Source organism: Dasypus novemcinctus (assembly GCF_030445035.2).
Source record: "Dasypus novemcinctus isolate mDasNov1 chromosome Y unlocalized genomic scaffold, mDasNov1.1.hap2 SUPER_Y_unloc_1, whole genome shotgun sequence".
Lineage (NCBI taxonomy): Eukaryota > Metazoa > Chordata > Mammalia > Cingulata > Dasypodidae > Dasypus > Dasypus novemcinctus.
Genome location: NW_027261977.1, coordinates 3,157,633 through 3,181,517, shown reverse-complemented (window position 1 = coordinate 3,181,517; position 23,885 = coordinate 3,157,633). Strand labels below are relative to the sequence as shown.

The 23,885-nt window shown below is 36.6% G+C and overlaps 1 pseudogene; it reads left to right on the top strand.

Annotated features, from left to right (window-relative positions):
- Nucleotides 1–11,979, top strand: part of LOC139438577 (leucine-rich repeat-containing protein 58 pseudogene) — a 36,789-nt pseudogene extending 24,810 nt beyond the window's left edge.
- Nucleotides 11,980–23,885: the final 11,906 nt, after the last annotated feature.

Here is a 23,885-nt window from a genome sequence, read left to right as displayed (position 1 = left end):
TGTATATGGGTGTGTTGTTCTGTATATTCCTAGTATGTCCAGATCCTCTAATCTATTTTTTAAAGTCTTTGTTTCTTTATTGATTCTCTGTTGAGAGATTCTGCCTAATGGTGATAATGTTGTATTAAAGTCCCCTATTGTAGTTGTAGAGGCATTTATCTCTCCACTTAAGTTTATCCACTGTTTGCCTCATGTAATTTGAGGCACCCAGTTTAGGTGAATAAATGTTTTGGATTGTTCTTTCTTCTTGAAATATTGCAACTTTTCTAATATGTACTGTCCATCATTGTCTCTCACAATATTTTTGCATTTAAAGTCTATTTTGTCCAATACTATTATACCTACTCCAGCACTTTTTTGGTTATAGTTTGCTTTTAAGATTGTTTTCCATCTGCCCACTTTCAATCACCTTGAATTCCTGGGTTTGAATTTCTTGTAGACATCCTATGAATGGGTCATATTTCCTTATCCATTCTGCCAGTCTGTGTCTCTTGTCAGGTGAGTTTAATCCATTAACATTCAGTGTTATTACTCTCAAAGAAACTTTCTGAACATGATAAAGAATGTATATGAAAAATTCACAGCTAACAACATTATATACATGTATTTTTTAGTTTGGGCGTAATCTCCCTAAGTTTATATAGATACAAATAAAATAAAGTAGTACTAACTCTGATACTTCTTTAAGATGATAAAAATTTAGTTTCTGTTTATTGAAATTGAGGTCTGCCCTAAATTACTGTGGTATCTTTAAGATGATGAAAATTGTATATTTTGCCTAATGAAGTTACTGCAAAGCTCTTTTAAAAATTTGTTTTTGCCTAAATTGAAATGAATTATTTTTTCTTCACATAAAAGAATGAGAAACATGAGACTTAAATGGATATAGAAAGAATAAAAGTTTTGTGGAAGTGAATACATATGACAATGCTGACTGAAATTTGATGTTTGGTTAAGGGAATGTGCTTTGGCCAAAGATAAGATGGCTGATTTTCATAGAGTCAGGGTGGGAATATGTAAGACAAGGCTTGAATGACTATAGGGAATTGTAGACAGTATTGTAGAAGATAGAATCAAGTAAAGGAATGTGTTTTATAAAGGAGAAATTTTCTTGAGATGAAATAACTATAGTCTATGTGGTTACGGATAATTATGGGAAGTTTGTAAAAAATATCTTATAAACTGGAAGATTATATTGTAAGTGGCTGATTCTCAGAAATGATTACTAAGTAGAAATCTAGGAGTTAATAACAAAAGGTAACTTATGATTAATTGTAAGAAGTTTATAAAGGATTGCCTAAACTAATAGTTAAATAACTATTTCAGAGAAGCTTCTATAGACTGAATTGATGTTGACAAATAGTACCTTCATAACAAGGAAACCTTTCAGAAGCCATCTCAATCTGCATATTAAAGTGGTGGTAAAGGAAGATCATCTTGATTCCATTGGGAATCTTGGATTTTCATAAATAATGGAGAGGATGGTTTCTCCTGTATTGCTAAAGTAAACTACCTGTTAATTAACATCATTATGGTAAAGATGTAGAAGTAAAATATAAAATACTAAAACAGTTAAGTTCATTTGATGTTATACAGTTAATTGGAAGTGTTTAAAAAGTGTATGACAATGAAAAGAAATACACTTCAGTGATGTCAAACACTCTTATGCACTCAAATCAGGCATTCAGTACACTACCTGGGGCCTCTCCATTTGGCCTCTCCATCTATGTTGGTCACTGACCCCTACAACAATCAAAGTCTGTACCATATTGCTGGTTATGTTCCTGAAGTGTATGGGAAGAATATTTCAGTTTCAGACTCCTACAGCAACTGGCAACAGCTCAATATGACCAGATGTACAATGGACATTGCCTTCACACTAGCTCTGTTTCCTAGTGCTAAAGGGTGCTATGCACTAGATGGGTGAAATATTGGAGATTCACCCCAAGGACAAATGGTGCTGCAGCATACTGGCTGTGTGTTGAAAGACATACCAAGAGGAGCAATGATTATCGAGTGATGTGAAGAGAACTTAAATAGACACAGTTGGCATTATGGCCTGCTCCCATGCAGAGACATGAATGGTATGGTAAACCTGGTGTGTAGATCTATTAACTAAAGCTCAAAGAGGAACTTGTGCACTGATTAGTATTAAGTTCTGTACCTATATACCTGATGAACAAAATAGTACCTCTTCTATTCCATATCAAATGCAGAGGGATTTTGAACATGTTAAAAGTCACAGTAGATGCTGAGACTAGGGAGAGTGAAGAAGAGAGATGATGTGGAGGCATTTTCAGGAGTTGGACTTGTCCTAGGTAGTACTGCAGGGACAGATGCTGGGCATTGTGTGTCCTGCCATGGCCTACTGGGTAGATTTGGGGAGACTGTAAGCTACAATGTAAACCATTATCCATGTGGTGCAGCAGTGCTCCAAAATGTAGTCACTAAAGGCAATGAATGTCCCATGATGATGAAAGAGGTTGGTGATTTGGGAGGAGTGGGGTGAGGGGTTTGGGGAGTATATGGGAACTCTTATATTTTTTTATTGCAACATTTAAAAGAATAGAGAGAAAATGTTTTTAAAATCTTAGTAAACTTAATTCATTTTCTAATTGGTGAATGTTCCTATAAGATAAAAGAATGGCTCTTTTAACTATTGTCATCATTTTGCTTGCAATATGCTTTTCTTGTTGTTGGCTATATTGTCTTTGTGCGTTTATGTCCAGGGCAGTGTCTCTCTGAGCTGTCTGAGGCAAAACCACTGCCATGGAATGTGAGGGTGGCAGTTTCCTTGACTGCGTTTGAAACTTACAATATCAAGTCATCTGCTTCAGAAGGATGTAGCCTCTGCAGGCACCTGGCCCATCTCATTCCCATGGTTTAGTATGTCATGGCTAGCCCCATTTTTTGGGCCACTTACAAGCAATTTTTATCCTTTTATTAAGACATTTTATCTTTAAAATTCTACCCGTGTTTATTTCTTCCAGACTTAATTCCTTCCAGAACAAGGTATTAGTCATATGGGAATTTCATCCATTTTCAACAAGGGTGCTAGATTCACCTTCCCTCAACCTCAATAGAATAGCCAGAGGGTTTCACACCAGTAAGGAACAGCTACCACATAAAGTATGTACATGCTGATGGGGGTTGTGAAGCAGATTAGGATAGGAGACAGGGAATGCAACTGTTCAGAAAAAAAGCCCACCAAACACCCTGGTCACAAGGTCCACATTGAAAGTCTCAGGCACAAAATGAGTTCTGGATAACTCCAAACAGAAAGGCCTCCACATTAATTCCCTGAGAGCTAACAGGTGAAGGTAGAAAGACAACTAATCAGGACATCAAATAGCTGAGGTCCTATATGTGTCTTCTTTGGTGTGACCAGAGAAATCTTAGACAATGTAGAAAGGGAAAATCTATGGTATTGGAAGCCTCCTCAAAAGACTCTCGTACCTGATACTTTGCTATCTAGTAATGGAAATATTGCTTGTATACTAGTGCCCTCATGATTTGCTCATTATTGTTCCCCATAAATATATTTCTGTCCACAGCACACTAGCCCTTATTGACCTTCTTCAGTAGGCTTTGCCAGTAACCTATGCCCACAGTTGAACCCAAAGTTAGGAAGGACATTCTCAGGTGCTACTGACCTTTCTTGGATCATAACTCCTACAAATTGGATGGTCTGGAACATGTTGCTGGCACAAGAACTTCTTATTTGACTGAGATTCAGTTATTTTCTTTCAATGACACTCATAACTATATTTTTCCTTTGTAAGGGAATAGGCAAATAAACCCAGGCTTTTATTAGGATATGCTCTATATAATGGTTTAGGATTGTTAACAGTGGGGTCTGTCACTACAGATTGCAGTGCTTCTGTCTGAATGGAAAAAGAGGGAATCCATGATGTGTGGTGGTTTCTCCCTGAGTTATGTAACTCTACTATCAAGGCTAGATATAGAGTAAGGCATATCCCCTGGTGGTTCTACCCATTGGCCATTTTTCTGCCATGTGGAACTGCAGTTGTCACTGGAAATCATAACAGCTTTTGCTGCTACTTTTTATACTGTTGCTGAGGAATGTGGATGCAATGTTTGTCCTATGGTCAATGTAGGTGGCTATGTGGGAGTGGACTGTGGGGATCCAGGCTCCCTCCCCACATCCTCAGCACATACCCACCTGTGTGAGTTAGGCATAAGTTAAAGGTTAACAACCCTCCCCAGAGGATAGAGAATGTATAATGTTATCATGAAGTAAGATCTTCACAAAGCAGTACATTTCCTTGGTAAATGTCCTTCCAAGAGTAGTGAAAACATCTCCAAAACCCATGAGTATGTGTCATGTGAGCCTAGAAGGAAATGTGTTCTCTTACCTTATAGAATGTCCTTGTTTTGAAACCCCATATACATATAACCCATCATTTTATCATATATTTGTGGAGGTCTAATTTCATTCATTCTTTGACTGGCCACCATCAAATATTCTCTCCTGTCCATAAGTTTCAATAAAGCTTATGCCTGACTAAATGCAAGGTATGTTCTTTTGGCTTGCAGCCTCACCAGCACATACCCTTCAGATTTTGGATTGTGTAACACTTGTCAATACTTATTACTTTCTGTTTTTAATATTAGTTATCATAGTGGATATGAAAAAGCATATCACTGAGAATTTATCTATTTTTCTTTTTTTTTTAAACAAGCTTTAGATTACATAACTGTTACATTGAAAATATAGGGGATTCTCATATACTTCACCTCCTCTCTGTTCCACATTTTCCCCCATTAACATCTTTCATTGGTGTGATACATTTATTAAAATTGGTGAACACATATTGAAGCATTGCTACTAACCAAAATGAATTCCCATTCTTTTTAAAAAGAAGTACCAAGAATTGAACTATGACTTAGTACATACAAAGAGGGTGCTCAACCACTGAGGTATGCCCACTCCACCTAATTGTGCTTTGATTTCCATTTCCTTTAAGAATAATGATGCTGAGCCTCTTTCATATGCTTATTGGGCATTTATGTATTTTCTTCAGGAAATCTGAATTCAGTCCCTTTGTCCATTTTTAATTAGATTGTCTTCCTTGTTGAGTTCTAGCAGTACTTTTTATTTTCTGTGTCTTAAACAATTCCTTATTAGAAATAGGATTAAAAAAATTCTCTGCCAATTTTATGTTATCTTTTCATTTTAATAGTATCTTTTAAAATATAAATATTTTAATTGATGAAACCCACTTTGCCATTTTTCTTTTGTTGCTCATACTTTTTGTGACATGTGTAAGAAATTAGTACCAAATCTAAGGTCATGAAGTTTCCCCTAATTTTCATCTTAAGAGTTGTCTTTTGTTGCAGTTGTTTTATCTCATTTTTACATCCTTGATTCACTTAGAGTTAATTTTTGTAGGTGATATTAAGTAGGAATCCCACTTGTTTTCCAAGTTGATTTTTCCTGGGATCATTTGTTGAATAGGCCATTTTCCCCAATTAATATATTTAGACACTTGTCAAAGGTAGTTATCCAAAATGCTTGACTTTATTTCTGAACACTCAACTTTTTTTCATTGTTTCATATGTTTGTCTTCATTCCAGTATGACACTGATTATTGTGGCTTTTTAGTAAGTTTGAAATTGGGATCAGAGAGATGGTCATTTTTGTTGATTCTTTGCAACATTAGTTTGGCCATTTGGGACCAAAAGCCAAATCAATATCATATCACTAATGAGTTTGAGGATCAGCTTTTCTATTTTTGCAAAAAACTACCAGAATTTTAATAGGTATCTTGTTGATCTATAGATCCAAAACTGTGAACCAAGAGAAAGTATCTGAGATATTCAAAATGTGTATATATGGATGACATCTTCTACTATTTGAATGAGTTTTTTATCTTATACAAATCTATATTCTTGTGTGCCAGCTTTTAAGACAACTAATATAGAAATGTTATAGTCTGACTGGCAGGATCTAATTAGGTCCCACCTAAGAAATTTCTTAATCAGATGTGAGATGCCCACATTAGTTTCCTAAGTTGGTACTGTTTTCAGTGTTTAAGAAGTACTGTTCAGTGGCAATCTTACTTTTACTTCATGTCCATCTCTCACCCATCCCATAATTTGGCTAGCACTTGTTTTATTTCTGTTGTCACTCAAACTTCTTGCTGCTTTCGGTCAGGTCCAAGAATGCTGCTCTTAGGACATATGTGCACACTGCCAGAATTTGTATTTTAATTTCACTGGACAGAAAACAAGAGAGTGATGCTTATGACTTTGAAAGTAAATCTCAGCTGGGGAGAGGAATGAAATGGGCATTCAGGCATGCAAAGATATTTATGAATCAATTGGGTGTCTCCAGCTTAGTATTTCAGTAGTTGTAGGAAGAACTGATCATTTGTAGTTTTTGACACACCAATAATAAACAGACTATTTGATTTATGAGTAAGCTTTCCATTCAAAACTGAAAAAGTTGCTTCTGTATCCACCAGAAAATTACCTAATTTCTTACCCACTTGAGAGAGACTCAAGTTTCTTTATGGGTGAGTGAGATCATATTCTGACTGGTGGAAAGTGCCCCTGAGGATCCCCTACTCTAGATTCCTATTAGCATCTCCTGTAATTTGTGACACTTGGGTACAGTTTTTCCTCCAATACTAAGACAGTCTCCATTCCAATTCCTATCCTCCCTGCAGTAAACATAACTGAGGGCTCTGAGGTTTTCTAGGGGCCCCAGAGATCTTAACTGTCATTGCCTCCCTCTGTTGGTAAGGGGTTTTGCTCAGGACTGCTCCTAAGAGGTCAGCATTTATGTTAGCCTTATATGCAATTATTTGCTTCTGATGTTTTCCTTGGGCCACTTCTTGGCTATAAACACATTGAAAGCAATCACTACATGGGTGGAAATTGGTAGTCCTAGCCTTCCTTTCCCTTGTTCAATTTACAGTAAATATCAGGAAGACTCTGACAAATAAAAGATTTGTTAACATTTTGCTAGCGAGATTTCTGGTCTAAGTCAATGAATTGATGATATGCCTCAAGAAGTTTCTTGAGATATACAGATGGATTCTCATACAATTTTTGCAGAATTTCATGATTTTTTTTCACATTTATTTTTGCTTGGGAACCCCATTTCTAAGCCCAATAATTATATGTGCTTTGTAAAGATCTATTTTTGAATGGTCCCCCTGTTCATTTGGGTCATAATTAGGATCAGTTATTGTAAAATGCCTGACTTCCAGGGACATGAATGTTCCAGGGAACTTTCAAGGTTACTATTTACCAGGAAATCACCTTACCATCAGCCTTTTTTAGTACAATTTACTTTTTCTCTGAGGATAAAAGAATATTCAGTAAAAACTGAATATCTGCCCAATTTGGATTATTGATTCGAAAACCAGACTTAAAAAGATTTTCCATTTTTCCAGGGTTTTCTGTAACTAGTGTTTTGATCTTTCCAATTATATAGATCTGATGTTGACAATGAAGTATGTACATAAAGATTGCTCTTGGTCATCTATTTCTGTGGGCCCTTGCTGGAAAGGAAACTGGCCTGTGGCTTTGCCCTCCTGAGGTAGAAATGTCCTTCCTAAAAGATATACAACTCTGGGTGTGGAGTGGGGAGTTCATTTCTGAGGGATCTGTATCATCCCCATGATATGGAGAGGGTGGAAGTATCAGTGTAGTGGCATTCTCAATTCTTGTGGTACTAGAGACAGTAATATTATCTAAGAGCTTATCAGTCCATTTAAAGCAGGATTTCTTACCCAGGGGTCTATGGAACACCACAAGGTATGTGGAAAGATTTCAGGGGGTCCAGGAGTTTGAAATGAAAAAAATCAACTTATTATCTTCATTTCCTCTGATTTCTGTAACTGAAATCTAGCATTTCCTTTCCTTATGAATGTATGAAATAAATTACAGTAAGTTTTCATTTCATATCACATTACAGTTGTTGCATATCTCAAAAAGCCACATACATTCTTCTATACTTCAAAATTATGGTAGTTGTTACTCCAGATATTAGTTAAGTATAATAAAACTAATTGCTCCTACATTCTGAGAAGGGGCCTATGGTTTTCATCTGACTGGCAAAAGGGACCATCAAACAAAAATGTTAAGTACTGTTGAGTTAGACTCTGGGAGGGTTTTTTCTGATTTTTATTTCGCTCATCTTTGAAATTATTTAGCTTCAGCATTTGTTCAGGTGGTTGATTAATTCCTTAACTGGCCAGGAATCTTTTTTTTTTTTTTCTCTAATGTTAGTGTGCTGGGGACCCAGGGACTGACTAATTGGCCATGTGTCCAAAGCATTCTCTCTGAAGTTTCTCATTTTGGACTAATGCCATGAAACATTGTATATATGGAATTCCATTCCTTTACTTAAATTTCTATAGAATAGGTCTATCTATAGAATAGCATTGCATTCTAAAGATCCTTATGGTAGTCTGTTCTACTTATCTTCTAAGACATTTTGAGGTCAGACATCCTTACAAAAGCAGATCTTTCTCTTTTTGCATCAAAACATTGTTCCCAATATCTGTGATGGAATCCAATGGGTTACTTTTTCCCTTCAATTCTGAACTCTGCTTATTTCCCATTCCAGTTAAACAAGTGCAAAAACCAAGGATGAGGCAAACAATTTTTGGCAGCACTTCCTTATGTCAGGGGCTGCTCCCTTCCCTATTCCTTTCATGCACAGCAAAATGCTGCTTATAGCTTTAGCAGGAACTAATATGCTGCTAAGGATAATGATACCCCACACATACAGAGAGAACAGAACCTGTTTTCCTTCACAACCTGATGCATTTAGGGATCCTAAGTGATTGGGGCAAGGAAATTTCCATCTGAAACTTAGAGCAAATTTCAGAGACAGGATTCATGAATGCCTTATATCAGGGCTCCAGGAGTAAACCAATGAGCATCTCACAAGGATGCCCACAATACATTGGGAGCCAAATTGAAGAAGACCTGGTGGTCCTTGCCTTGGTTCATTCTCTCAATGCCACACCTAATTAGGTTAGGGAAAAAAGTGGTTTTATTCACTCATGGGAGACTGGAGATGTGCAATCTCAAATCAACCTCCTCTGTTAAGGTTTTTCTCACAGCTTTTATACAATGAAAGCTATTCATCAGGATAACATTTCTAAGAAGGATTCACAAAATAAGTTTTTTTTTGGTATCAGTTAAACTTTTTTACTGTTTTATTTATTTTTTCTCTTTATTTTTTTAAATACTACATTCAAAAAATAGAAGAGGTCCCATAGAACCCCAACCCCCTCACCCCACTCCTCCCACATCAAAAACCTCTTTCATCATCGTGGGGCATTCATTGGATATAGTGAATACATTTTGGAGCACTGCTGCATCACATGGATAATGGTTTACATTGTAGTTTACACTTTCTCCGAGTCTACTCAGGGGGCCATAGCAGGACATACAATGCCCAGCATCTGGCCCTGCAGTACCACCCAGGACAACTCCAAGTCCTTAAAATTCTCCGACGTAATATCTCTTTTTCCCTCTCCTTACCCTCAGCGGCTACCGTGACCACTTTCTCCACATCAAGCTATAGTTTCTTTCATTACTAATCACAATAGTTCCATAGCAGAATATCAGTAAGTCCACTCTAATTCATACTCTTCCTCCATCCTATGGGACCTGGGATTGGGCAATCTTGGAGTGATAAGGATGGGAGTATGGTATGGATGTGAGAAAAGATAATAAATTAGGAGTGCCTAGTTATACATTATGGTTGGACTAAATCTGGTTAACATTAAACCTGTGGCTCTGAGTGCCTCCTGACATGTGAGCAATAATTACATTGAATTTTGATAACATTATAAAGTACAATGCCATGCCTAAATATTTAAGCCATCCTGAGTTTTCCTAGTACCAAAAATGAGACTATAAATGAAGTTATAAGGAAAATTTCCATTTGTGAACGCACAAGTTAATAGATTAAAAGAGGAAGCAGACTTGGCCCAATGGATAGGGCATCCACCTACCACATGGGAGTCTGCAGTTCAAACCCCAGGCCTCCTTGACCCATGTGGAGCTGGCCCACATGCAGTGCTGATGCATACAGGGAGTGCCATGCCACGCATAGTGTCTCCCACATATAGGAGCCCCACGCACACGGAGTGTGACTGGTAAGGAGAGCCACCCAGTGTGAAATAAAGTGCAGCCTGCCCAAGAATGGCACTGCACACACGGAGAGCTGACACAAGATGACACAACAAAAAGAAACACAGATTCCCAGTGCCGCTGATAAGGATAGACTAGGTCACAGAAAGAACACACAGTGAATGGACACAGAGAACAGACAACTGGGGGTGTGGGGGGAGAGAAATAAATAAAAAATAAATCTTAAAAAAATAGATTAAATAGATCTTTAATTGTTCAAAGCAAAAGAGTGGTATTATGATGAGATTTCAGAGCACCATGATATATAGAAGATACTTAAAACTTCCAGGGAAAAATAAAGTAAGATTTTATGTAAAAAGTCAAATGCCAGAAGCAGCAAAACTTGAACACATATCAAGGCATTCTACAAATTATAACAAATAATATAATATAGACATTTCAAACACAATATCTGAAAGATTTTACTACTCATGCACTATTTATCAGGAATCACAAGCCAGTAGGAAGAAAAAAGAAAATGCTGATATAAAGATGGTAAAGATATGAAATTCATCATAGATTCTGGAGAAAGAAATACTAAAGAAACAAGTTCTTCCTCATATTTAATATTTAACCATAACAGAGAAAGAAAGCCTCAAGGCTAAATTTCTGAAATAAATAAAAATTAATAGAATAAATAATCATTTTTGAGTATATTTGAAGGATGGCTAGGAAAGATAGGAAACCTGTGGAAATAGAAATAAGTACTTAATAATAGTAATTAAGTTACTGAAGAAAAAAATGCCAGCCAAAAATTCTTTATGTGGGAAACTGTGCATCAAAAATGAGGAAGAATTTACAATATTCACAGATATACAGACACAGAGAGTTCATCAATAAAAGCTCTGCACTAAAAGAATTACTTAAGAAAGTTCCTCAGGTTGAAAGGAAAAGACAGAAGATAGTCTTTGAGTAATGTGAAGAAATTATATTATCAATGAAATTAGGTAAAGTTTAAAAGTTAAACACAACAGTCTGGCATCCCTGCCTCCAGTGCTGGGTAATGGCTTACTACACCTCCAGCTGCATGACATGAACAGAAAGCACTGAACCCACCTGTGTGCTGTTGGCAAAAAAACAACTGGCTTGGCAGCCCACCGGATGCACTGCCCAAAGGCCTGGCTAGTCAGTGGTCTGCCACAGACTCCAGGTGCTCAACCTCAGCAGCAACTGCTTCTAGAATATTCCTACCTCTCGGTTGTGTGTATGCTGTGGACCCTCAGCCTGGGCAGAGTCAGCAGAATATTCAGGAGGAGATCAAGAACTTGTGGAGTTTTGAGGTTTATATCTCAGAAAATTTCATCACAAAAAATCCCACCAGGATTAGCCAATCTGCCTCCTCTAACTTACTTGTTATGTGGCAACAAAATCCAAAGTATGCCTCCTCAGACTTCATAGTTCCATTCACTTCATTCCCTTAGTCTTCACAATAATTTGCTAGTATATTTGCCTCTATAGATTCTCAACCTTTTTCATTTGGAGGAGTTGAGTTTGACAGGAAATGCATTAGTTGCTTGACTTGTTAAAGGTTTAATCTGTGACCCTCCAGCTCTCCAGGAATTAGCTGCACAAACTGTGAAACCTGAAACATTTCCTGCACTCCCTCTGATTTTCCTGGGAATCCTCTTAGACACTTGTGCAATGTACCATCTCCCACTGATAGGCGACTTGTGTTCCCCAGAGTGCACAGTCCCCTTGCAATTCTATTCTCACAGCTCCACATTCCAGAGTGAGTCTGACTCAGAGGATGAAGCTAGTATTGCTGCACTCAGATTGCAGAAAGTTCTTCCTGACTAAAAATGCAGGGTAAGATGGAACAATAAAAGACTGAGCAAAAGTTCTTAGAAAAGTTTGAAATTTACTAGAAACTTCATTTTCTTCTTGAATGTCTACAAATGTACCAATGATGATGGTAAAAGATTTTGTATTTCATCTTCTCATTCAGCAGGAATGAATTCATTTCTGTGTTTGAATTCCTTGAAACTAATTTCCTCCAAGTGGCATTTTCCAATTTGTTTTATTGTTTGCAATGTTTCACTTAAGTTTTGCATAACTCACACAGCAGAATGGTACATTCTTCAGAACAGTGCTATAACACGTCTTAAGAGTGTGTGGCAGTTGAAATGAAGAAACAAAATTATGAGAGCTTTAATTATTACCAGAGTAGTTCTATTCCCAGAGTAGTTCTGGTGGTTATTAGGTTGACCACTGTGCCATAAAAAGGGTTAGACCTTCCTTCTTACATTGCCCATATGTCTAGACTAGAAAGCTATTCAGATAAGTTCACAGATGGTTACATCGGACCTAAACTTTTTTGACCCACTAACATTGGCAAAGGGGTATAACTTTTATGTAGAGGTTAAAACTCTCTTCAGGTCTGCTCCTTTTTGTTGTACATTGATGTTTTTATCCTTATGTAATCAGAAATATCTTTTGGTATAGTGCCTTCATTTAACAATTGTGATTACTAATCAAAGAAAATGTGACATTGGTGTGGAGAAAGTGGCCATGGTGGCTGCTGGGTGTGGGAAATGGGAGGAAGAGATGAGATATGGAGGCATTTTTGGGACTTGGAGTTGTCCTGGGTGATGCTGCAGGGACAGTTACCAGACATTGAATGTCTCATGATGATGGAGGAGATTGTTGCTATGGGGGAAGGCACAGGGTGAAGGGGGTTGGGGTATATGGGGATCTAATTTTTTTTAATGTAATATTAAAAAAAAAAGGCAAAAAAAGAAGTCAAACAATAAGAAGATAATGAGCAATAAGCAAAAAAAATAATGAACTAAGAGATGAGTGAGCCAACTCAGAAGGGGGAAAAAGGACATAGAGTAGTGAGACTAATACCAGACAAAATAGATTTTAAATGCAAAACTGTTATAAGAGATGAAGATGTTTATGTATTAATAAAAGGGGCAATTCCAGAAGAAGAATTTTCTATAATAAATATTTCTGACCTTACCTGATACCCGCAAGATACATGAGATACACACTGACAAAACAGAAGGGGAAAATGGACATCTCTATAATAACAGTAGAAGACTTCAGTACAGCACTTTCATCAGTGGATAGGTCATCTGGACAGAGGATAAAGTAACAGAGATCTTGAATATTATGGTAAATGAACAAGACCTAATAGATACTTATAAAGCCTTACACCCCAAAAGAGCAGGATATGCTTTCTTTTTAAGTACGTATGGATCCTTCTCTAGGATAAACCATATGTTGGTTCACAAGATAAGTCTCAATAAATTTAAAAAGATTAAAATTATACAAAACACTTTCTCTGGATCATAATGAAATGAAGCTAGAAACCAATAAAGGATAGAAAAAGGAAAATTCACAAATAATTAGAGATTGAACAACATACTCATTAAAAATCAGTAGTTCAAAGAAAAATTATAAAAATCTAAAGATGAAGAGAATCTAGAACACAACATATAGAAATCTATGGGAAATAGCAAAAGCAGTAATAAGAGAGAAATTTATACTTCTCAATGTTTACATTTTTAAAAAAAGAAAGCTAAAATTGAAGACCTAACTGCATACCTAGAGGGTTTAGACAAGGAACAGAAAATTAATCTTAAACCAAGATGAAGCAAAGAAATAATGAAGCTCAGAGCAGAAATAAATGAAATTGAGAACTAAAAACAATAGCAAGAATGAAAACCAAAAGGTATTTTTTCAAAAAGATCAAGAATATTGACAAACCTTTAGCTACACTGATAAAGAATGAAGATAAAAATAAAATCAGAAATGAGAAGTAAAACATTACTACTGACCTTAAGGAAATAAAAATGACCATAAGAGGATATTATGAACAACTGTATGCCAGAAAAACTACACAATGTAGATGAGATGGACAAATCCCTAGAAAGATATGAACAAGAAAGTAAACATAATCAATTTTGTGAAAAAGCACATTAATGAATTGGAGAATAAAAATCACATTATCCTCTCCATTGATGCAGAAAAGGCATTTGACAAAATACAGTATGCTTTTTTGATAAAAAGAAGAGCTCTCCTAATATGGAAATGGAAGATTTCTCAATATGGTAAAATGCATTTATGAAAACTCACACTAGCATTGTACTTATTGGTGAAAGACTGAAAGCTTTCCTACTAAGATCAGATAAGACAAAGATACTCACTGTCACTATGAGATACCACTTCACACCATTTAGAAAGGCTATCATTAAAAACAAACAAATGAACTATTGAAATGATCCCTGAAAGTATAATCTTTGTGCTGAAAAATATACAAGGAAAATTTTAATTTTTCTAGAGTATGTATATTTGCTATGGAGCAAGGGAAAGACCATCCAGGATAGGTCTCATTATGTAAAGATCTACCTTCAAACTTCAAAATATTAAGGGTTCCCAAAATAAATGATTAAATCTCATTGTTGGTTTTTCTATGAATAATTTGCATTTTAAATAATTTTTAAAATAAAATCATTATCATTGTATGTTTATATGTGCTTTAATAATACTTTTAGCTTATTTTGTATTTTAACAAAGATTACTCTTTCAGTAGTGCTAAATAATCGGTGGTTGCTATCAAAGAACTAGCTGCCAGAAAATATTTTTCATTTATGACCATTTAGATGCATTACTGTAAACAGAGCTACTTTCTATGAATTAAGGCAATGGGTCTATGAAATATGTTTACACACTATGCACTGATTTCTACCAGGATATCCAGTTTGTAACATGCAGTTTTTTAATCCATCCCCAAGATGAGTGGCACCCATTAATATGGATCTTTATGAAAGAATGTCACATCCCTTAAATAAACCATTAAATTTTAAATAAAAATAGAAAAAATGAAAAAAACATACAAACAGAAAACACAAATGCTGTAGAGGATACAAAGTATTAGGAAAAATCCTTCACTGTGTTGATGGGAATGTGGAATGGTGCAGTCTCCGTGGACAACAGTTTGGCAGTTACTAAATAAACTGAATATAGACATGCTATATATTGAGCAATTCTGTTACTAGGAATATATTTACTAGGAAATTATGCAGAAGAATCAAAAGCAAGAATGCCAACTATTTGCACACCAATGTTCAGAGCAGCATTATTCACAATTTTTATAATATGGAAACAGCTCATGTCCATCAACTAATTAAAGCCCAAATAAAATGTGGTATGTACATAAAATGAAATATAACTACCATTCAGTTGGAAGAAGAAATGAAACCATGTTGTATATAACAACATATATGAACCTTGAGGACATTAAGTTGATTGAAATCAATGAAACACAAAAGGAAAAATATTGTCTGAAATCACTAATAAAACTAAATATGATCAGTAAACTCACAGAGGTAAATTATAAAATATTGGTTAATGGAAATAGAATGTGGGTTAATTAGATCTATTGTAAAAGTGAGGAAATGAATAGAGCTCTGTTTATACATTATAGTGAGTTCAACTAACACTGCCGTGTTATAAATGAGATTGTGACTGAAAGTGGTAATCTATGGATGTAAATGCCAATTGAAAGGAAGCTAGAAATAATCTAAGAAGTGTGTAACAGTGATTTTGGTGGTAGGTGAAGATATTGTAAATAGTATAAATAAAAGAATGTTCTTTTAAAAAGTGTTAAGTATATCATGAAATATGTGGAAATTATAACAATATAACTTATGGATGATAAGTAATAATGAAATATTTTTGTGGTAGTGGAAAAGAAATCATATCAATTCTGAGAGACAATATGGCAGAGTAGGGAGTAAGGATTTTCATTTTTTGATTAATGACAATGTGCTAATATTGACTGAGGTGATGACAGCATAACACTGTTGAAAATGAGAAGTACTGAGTGTACACTTTCAATTGATTGTACAGTCTTAGGACTGGATAATGGAAAATTTTGTGGTGGAGGATGGACTGTGATTAAAGAACAAATATGAGAATAGTATTTCATGAATTATAGCAAATCTATAATACAAATACAGCGTGTTAATAAAAGGTGGATTGCTAGAAAATAAACTGCATTAGTCAGTCAACGAGGGGTTGATGCAAAGTACCAGAAATCTGTTGGCCTTTATAAAGGGTATTTACTTGGGGTAATAGCTTGTAATAGCTTACAGTTACAAGGCCCTAATGTGTTCAACTCAAGGCTGCTTTCTCACTAAAGTCTGTTGTCATGAGTTGAAGCAAATGATGAGTGACCTCTTCCTGGTCTCTTCTTCTTTTCTCCATGTCTCTGGAGCTCTCCCTCTTTCTGGGGCCACAGCATCAAAGTCGTCTCCTCTCCTGTGTATGTTCTTCGGTGTCTTTTTGAGTGAGTGTCCATTTATATCAACGCATCAAGGAACAAGACTTAACCAGAACTATACCCTATTGACATGGTCAAATCAAAGCCCTAATATTAAAAAAAAATAAATTTTATTGATATATATTAATAAAGCATACATCCAATCAAAGTGTACCATTAATGGTATTCAGTATAATCAATAGTTTTGCATTCATCACTCCAATAATTTTTAGAGCATTTTCATGGTTTCAGTAATAATAAGAATAATAAAAAAAACAACCAGTTAACGAAAGGGAAAAATCTCATCATCTCTCAATCTCCTATGTTTCCCCTGTCCTAAATAATTGCTATTCTATTTCCTCCTCTCTAGTATATTTGTATTTATATTTTGTAAAAATGGTCTTACATACACAATATCACACATATTCATATTTTACATGAGGTTTCACTATACCATACAGTCCTGTGTTACGTATTTTAGCTTTTCTTCTGGTCATATACTTGTCTTTATGTTTTCCCTTTTCAACCACAGTCATACTCATATATTAGCTCTGCTAGTTACGAATACCATGATATGATTTTACCATTTCTATTCCTTTCCAAAAACTTACAACTTTTACCCACTTCTATTCAGAGTAAACGACAGCTTTCCATTCTCTACCTTCTTTATATTTACTGGTGAAGAAAAAATCAGCATGATGTGTTCTTACCATTTCCATTTGTATTTCCAAAGATTTACAAGTAACCTTTTAAACAATTCTGCAAAAATTAACCTTCAGCTTTCCATTTATCCTCATTCTATTTTCTGGTGAAATATATTCTAATTATTAATCCCATGAGTTTATGTAATATATTTAGTTCATAATGGTGTAACCATACAGTATTTTTCCTTTTGTGTCTGGTTGGCTTCACTCAATATAATGCCTTCTAGGTTCACTGATGTTATCATATGCTTCATAACTTCATTTATTCTCACAGCTGCCTAATACTCCACAGTGTATATACCACAATTTTTAAATTCATTTATCAGTTGTTGGACACCTGGATTGTTTCCAACTTTTTGCAATCATCAATAATGGTTCTATGAACATTGGTGTGCAGATGTCTGTTCATATCACTGCCCTCAGTTTTTCTGAGTATAAACTTAATAATAGCATTTCTGGGTCACACATCAAGCCTATATTCAACTTCCTTAGGAATTGCCAAAGTGTTCTCCACTGGGCAAAGCACTAATCTTTTTTTAAAGTGATTTATTTATTTAGTTCTCCCTACCCATTGTTTGCATTTGTTCTATCTGTTGTGTGCTGGCCTTCTTTTTTTTAGGAGGCTCTAGAAATCAAACCAGCAAAGTACTAATCTTAAAATAATTTAATCAAAGACATTTCAGTTGAATCTAATATCTAATATATTGGAATTTGGGTTTATGGGGAGCCCGTATACTTTCTCTCAGTTCTCTATAACCTACAGCTTCTTTGAGAATAAAGTGAAAAAAGAAAAAAGGCAGGGAATACTCAGAAGAAATGCCACTGTAAATAAAAGATAACAGATCTTACTGTGATGAAAGGCAGTAAATTTCTTAATTTTACTTTATTTTTAATTTTTACTTCTATTTTAATTTTTAGTTTTGTATTATATTTGTAATTTATAATTTATATTTCATTTTATTTTATTTGTTTACTTTTTGGCTTTGCTTTTGGGAAGGATTTGGATAACAGAAGGGTCACAGCTATGACAAGGGAGAATCACTGGTCTGGGGTATTAGTGATGGGGGATTTTGGTGAAGAATTCACCCCGGGACATGGTCCTATGGCATTTGAATACAGTCAAGTAGTCATGAGGCTGGGTCTCACTGGTTAGAGACCTAAATGATAACTGAACAAATATTAAATTCTCATCCTGTGAAGTCTTGCTTTATTCTCCAATAAGTCAGTAAGAATGCCCTAACACAAGCCCTAGATATTGATGGTTGACGGTATGAACTTCTTTGTGAAATTGAAACTTAGTCTAGTATTATATAATGCCTCAGAGTTACCTTCTGAAAGCCTCCTTGTTGCTCAAATATGGCCTCTCCGCAAACTTAGCATATACATGCACTACATTCCCATTGGGATGGACATGACTCCTGGGGTTGAGCTTCCCTGACTCTGAGGATTACTATTAATATCAAGTGCCAATTAGCAATGAACCTGGATAAAGACCTTGACTAAAAGGGAAAATATTAAATACAAATGTATTTTATGGTGAAGAGATTTCAAAGAGAGGTAGGATATGATTCTAGAGGTGACACTTATGCATATCTCAGCAGGATCTCACTGACTCCCACAATAAACCATGCCTCAAATAGCAGGGCTCCTGAAGGCTCTAGAGACATCCAGACACTACAGGCAGGGCAGACAGCTCAGGAGTTTGGTGCCCTGATAGTGGGCAGTACTTTGGAATTTATGCTCCCCAGTGTGACAGAGTTGGACGCAATTATAATGTCCTATTCTTTTGCCCCTTTTATTCAAAACTATAATTAGCACTGTACAAATTTTTGGTCTGTTAATTTGCCATTTGAACCCTGAATCTCAGCAGAATTTCAATACCTACTCTCCAGTGCATCAGACTCATCCAAGACAACTAACCAAAGGATGATGATGGACAATGCCCATCCCAAGAAACAGAGAGTATCTACAATTGCAAGCAAGACAGTTCCATCCATATGTCCCATGGGATCTAAGACTTTCTCAATCAGAAACTGAGTGGGCTTCACAATTCCAAAACCCTCACAAATGAGGAATGAACAAACATAAGGGGCAATGCAACTGCGTAGAAAAGGAGACATGATTCCAGCAATAGAAGATCTTATATCATTGATATAAAGGCTGTGACCATCAGAAAATCTGAGTGGAATGAGAGGGAAGAATGGTTGTAACATGAGAGCATGTGGGGGACCCTTGAATTGTCCTACATGACATTGCAAAGTGGATGCAGGCTATCTGTTTTGTGAAAACCTATAAAATTGTGTGGGACAAATTGTAAATACTGTAAACTATAATGTATGGTTAGTAGCAATGCTTCAATATGTGTTCATCAATTTTAACAAATGTACTTTATTAATGAAAGATGCTAATCTGGGTAAGTATGAGAGGTAGAAGGGGTGGGGTATCTGGAAAACCCCTAAATTTCTGAAGTAACATTTATGCAATCTCAAGCTGCTTTAAAAATTAAAAAGTATTAATAAAACAGGGAGGTGAAGAAAGTCAACCACCACAGCAGGAAGACAACAGTGCCTACAAATGCAAGGAGGAAAATTGTACCCATCGTCCATGTAGAATCTAAGCCCCCTCTCAGTATAGAGTTGGAGTGGACATAACCATCCCAGGGTGCACAGGATATGGGAATAGAACATGGATTAGAGTGGACTTACTGATTTTCTACTATGGAATTATTGTGATTAGTAATTGAAGAAACTGTAGCACTGATGTGGAGAAAGTGGTCACAGTAACTGCTGAAGGTAGGGAGAGGGAAGATAGATATGACATGGGGTCATTTTCAGGACTTGAAGTTGTCTTGGGTGGTACTTCAGGGATGGATGCTGAACATTGTATGTCCTGCTATGGCCCACTGGGTGGACTGGGGGAGAATGTAACTACAATGTAAACCACTATCCATGTGGTGCAGCAGTTCTTCAAATGTATTCACCAAATGCAAAGAAGTGTCCCACGATGAAAAAAAAGAAAACAAAATACAAACTATTTTGAGAGCCACAGTAATAAAAATATCATGGTAATTCCACAATGATAATTGTATAGAGCAATGAAATCAATGTGAGAGCTCAGAAATTACCTGCACATTTTAGTTCAACCAGTTTTTGATAAGGTGGGAAAGACCATTTAATTGTCTCTTCTAAAAATGTACTGAATAAACTAGATCTCTACTTGCAAAGAAATGGAATTTGCTTACCTCACACCAAAGTAAAATAAATGAAAATCAATCAAGGACCTAAAAATAAAGTTAGAACTATCAAATTCTTAGAAGAAAATATAAAGAAATATCTTCAGGAACTTATGTTAGGTAATGGTTTGTTAGACTTTTCATCTAAAGCAAAGACTCCTGATAAAAAAAGAAACTTGACCTCATGAAAGAAAAACAAGAACTTTTCTTCTCAAAGCAGTTTATAAATAATAGTATATATAAAGGAATACTTCACCTTAACAACAAAATAACAAACATCCAAATTAAAAAAAAAAATAGTCAAAAATCTTAAACAGACGTCTCTCCAAATATGATGTACAAATGCCCAGAGAGCACATGAAAAGATGCTCAATATCAATATCCATAAAGGAAATGCAAATCAAAAGCTCAATGAGATATCATTTCACACCCATTAAAATAGCTGCTCTTGATGTTCCGGCAAGATAGCATTGGTTTAGGTGTGTACTCCTGAGCTTTCTCACACAAAAAAGATTGAGAAGGTGCAAAATCCTTCCCCAGTTAGCTGTTTGGGAACCCACAGAGCAGGAGGCTTCATGGCATAGATCTGGAAGGAAGTGGACAAAGAAATAAATAGTACAAGGGAAGAAAGTGAGTGGCTCACTCCTGTGGCTGGAAACAGCAAGTGACTAAGTCCCACCATTAAGGCAAAAGCCTCTGGGAACCCCCTGATTCTTATCAGCTACTGAGTGGCAAGTAATATTCTCTGGGAGGATAAGGGTTGTGGCAAAGGGTGGAATTTTGTTCCCTGGGCCCCTTTTGAACTTTGGGGAACATACAAGCCAGTATATAGGTGGTCCGGGGGAGAAGGGACAAGGAAACTTCTCTGGCAGCCTGATGTACCCAGCCACCCTGGGAAATAGAAACTTGGCTAGAGAGAGGGTGGAGACATGCACTGACTAGTCTGGGACTGTAAATGATAAAAATTCATACTCCCTTAATGGAGACAGGCAGTAGGAAGCTTTAATAAGCTTTTATTTATTTTTTTATCCTGAGCATTTTTATTGTATTTTTTGAAGATACATAGATCACAAAAAAGTTTACATTAAAAAATATGAGATTCCCACATACCCTACCCCACAACCCCCACATCAACAACCTCTTTCATCATTGTGGCACATTCTTTGCATTTGGTGAATACATTTTGGAGCACTGCAGTACCACACGGATTATAGTTTACAGTCTCCCCCAGTACATTCAATGGGTTAAGGCAAGATATATAATGTCTAGCATCTGTCCCTGCAATATGATTTAGGACAACTCCAAGTGCCAAAAAGACCCCACATCTCATCTCTACCTCCCTTCCCTGTCCTCCACAACTACCATGGCCAAATTTGCCACATCAATGCTACAGTTTCTTCCCTTACTAGGCACAATAGTTCTATAGTAGAATACCAGTAGGGTCACTCTAATCCATATTTTAGTCCTCCATCCTATGGATCCTGAGATGGTGATGTCTATTCCACCTCTATATCAAGAGGGGGCTTATATCCCACAAGGTTGATGGATGTGATTCTCCTGTTTGGAGTTGTAGGCACTGTTTAGTTCTTTGTTGTGGTAGTTAACCATCTTCACTTCCCCCTTACTTGACCTGGGTAAGTCCAATGAGCCAGAGAGGAGTAGTTGGAACTCTGCTGAGGCTGAGAGCCCAAATGGCACATGACCAGTCCAGAGATTCAAGTGTTTTGGGTATACATCACCTCAGTGCAAGCGAGTTCCAGTAAAAGCAACAGAAGAGGCATGTATAGAAAAGTCAGGGGAAACGGACTTTGGCCCAGTGGTTAGGGCGTCCGTCTACCATATGGGAGGTCCGCGGTTCAAACCCTGGGCCTCCTTGACCCGTGTGGAACTGGCCATGCGCAGTGCTGATGCGCGCAAGGAGTGCCATGCCACGCAAGGGTGCCCCCCGCGTGGGGGAGCCCCACGCGCAAGGAGTGCGCCCGTGAGGAGTGTCGCTCAGCGTGAAAAGAAAGTGCAGCCTGCCCAGGAATGGCGCCGCCCACACTTCCCGTACCGCTGACGACAACAGAAGCGGACAAAGAAACAAGACGCAGCAAATAGACACCAAGAACAGACCCCCGGGGGGGGGGGGTGGCGGGAATTAAATAAATAAATAAATCTTTAAAAAAAAAAAGAAAAGTCACATCTGAGTCCAACTCCATCACACTCAGCAATGCAAATTCCAAAGTAGGGCCCACTGGCAAGGCACTGAACTCCAGAGCCAACTTCCATGAATGCAGAACCTGTGTGTCTCCATAGCCCTCTAGTGCACCAGTACCTGGGGTTGTACCTACTTTTGCTGTCACTGAGATCCTGCTGAGGCATACGTTAAGTCAACCCCTGTGTTGACCACCTGACTGTTTTTTGAAGACTTGTAGCCATAGAAACTCATTTGTCTTTACCATTACTCCCAATTATTCAAGGTCTTTTTCTAGTTGCATCATCAACTGGTGATTGATACTAACCTCCTGGGAGTCTCATCCTCAGGAGTCATATTCCATGCTCGGGGGGAAGGTATTGCACCTACATGCTGAGTTTGGCTTAGAGAATAGCCACATGTGATCAACATGGAGGATCTTGGGAAGTAACTCTTAGGCACCCTGCAGCTCTAGGTCTAGTTCATATTTCAGGCACACAGGTTCATAATCATAGTCATCAGTACTGAAGGCTCATCATTGGAACATTCTTCTTCAACAGTTTTGCCAGTGCACTTGGGAGATTGTTGCTCTTTCAATGGGGAATTTGACAGAGCTCCCCTCTCTAGGATCTCAACACTCTCTTAGTTGTCATTTGTAACTGTAACTACTGTGATAATACTCAACAAATATCTGAACATTTTTAGGTACCCTGTATACATGCTCTGGATAAATCCCTCCTAACCGTGTGTCCCCATTATTAACAACCCACACCAGCATTCTCCCCATGCCATAGCTGAACGCCTCTGTGGTCCAAAACTTCTTCAAAAATGAAGTCTATTATATTGCCATATTCAATTAATAGGAAAATGAAATAATAATGATAGGTTTAAAGATTAGAAATAAAATAATACTAACTTAGAAAAACTAAAATCAAGAAAAATAAATTGGGGTTTCAAAAAATGAAAAATATCATAAAACTTTGTTTTACATTTTACCTTTCATCACTGTAATAGGTGTTGCCCTGTATGTACAGTGGCAAGGCAATTTCTTTCCTTTCATCCTCAGCGTCTACATTCTTTTTTTATTTTTCTAATTTTTTATTTTGTCTTCAAAAAAGTTTTAGATCACATGTACAATACAGGGGACTCCCATTTATCCAACATCAAACCCTTTTCCCCCTTCCCCAGCAAAGATCTTTTTACATGTTCATGTTATATCTGCTGTAGCTGATGTACAGGTTTTGAAACATAGCTATCAAACATGGTTCCATTTTGGTTTATATTATGGTTTATATTTAATTCTGTATAATTTTCTAAATTTTT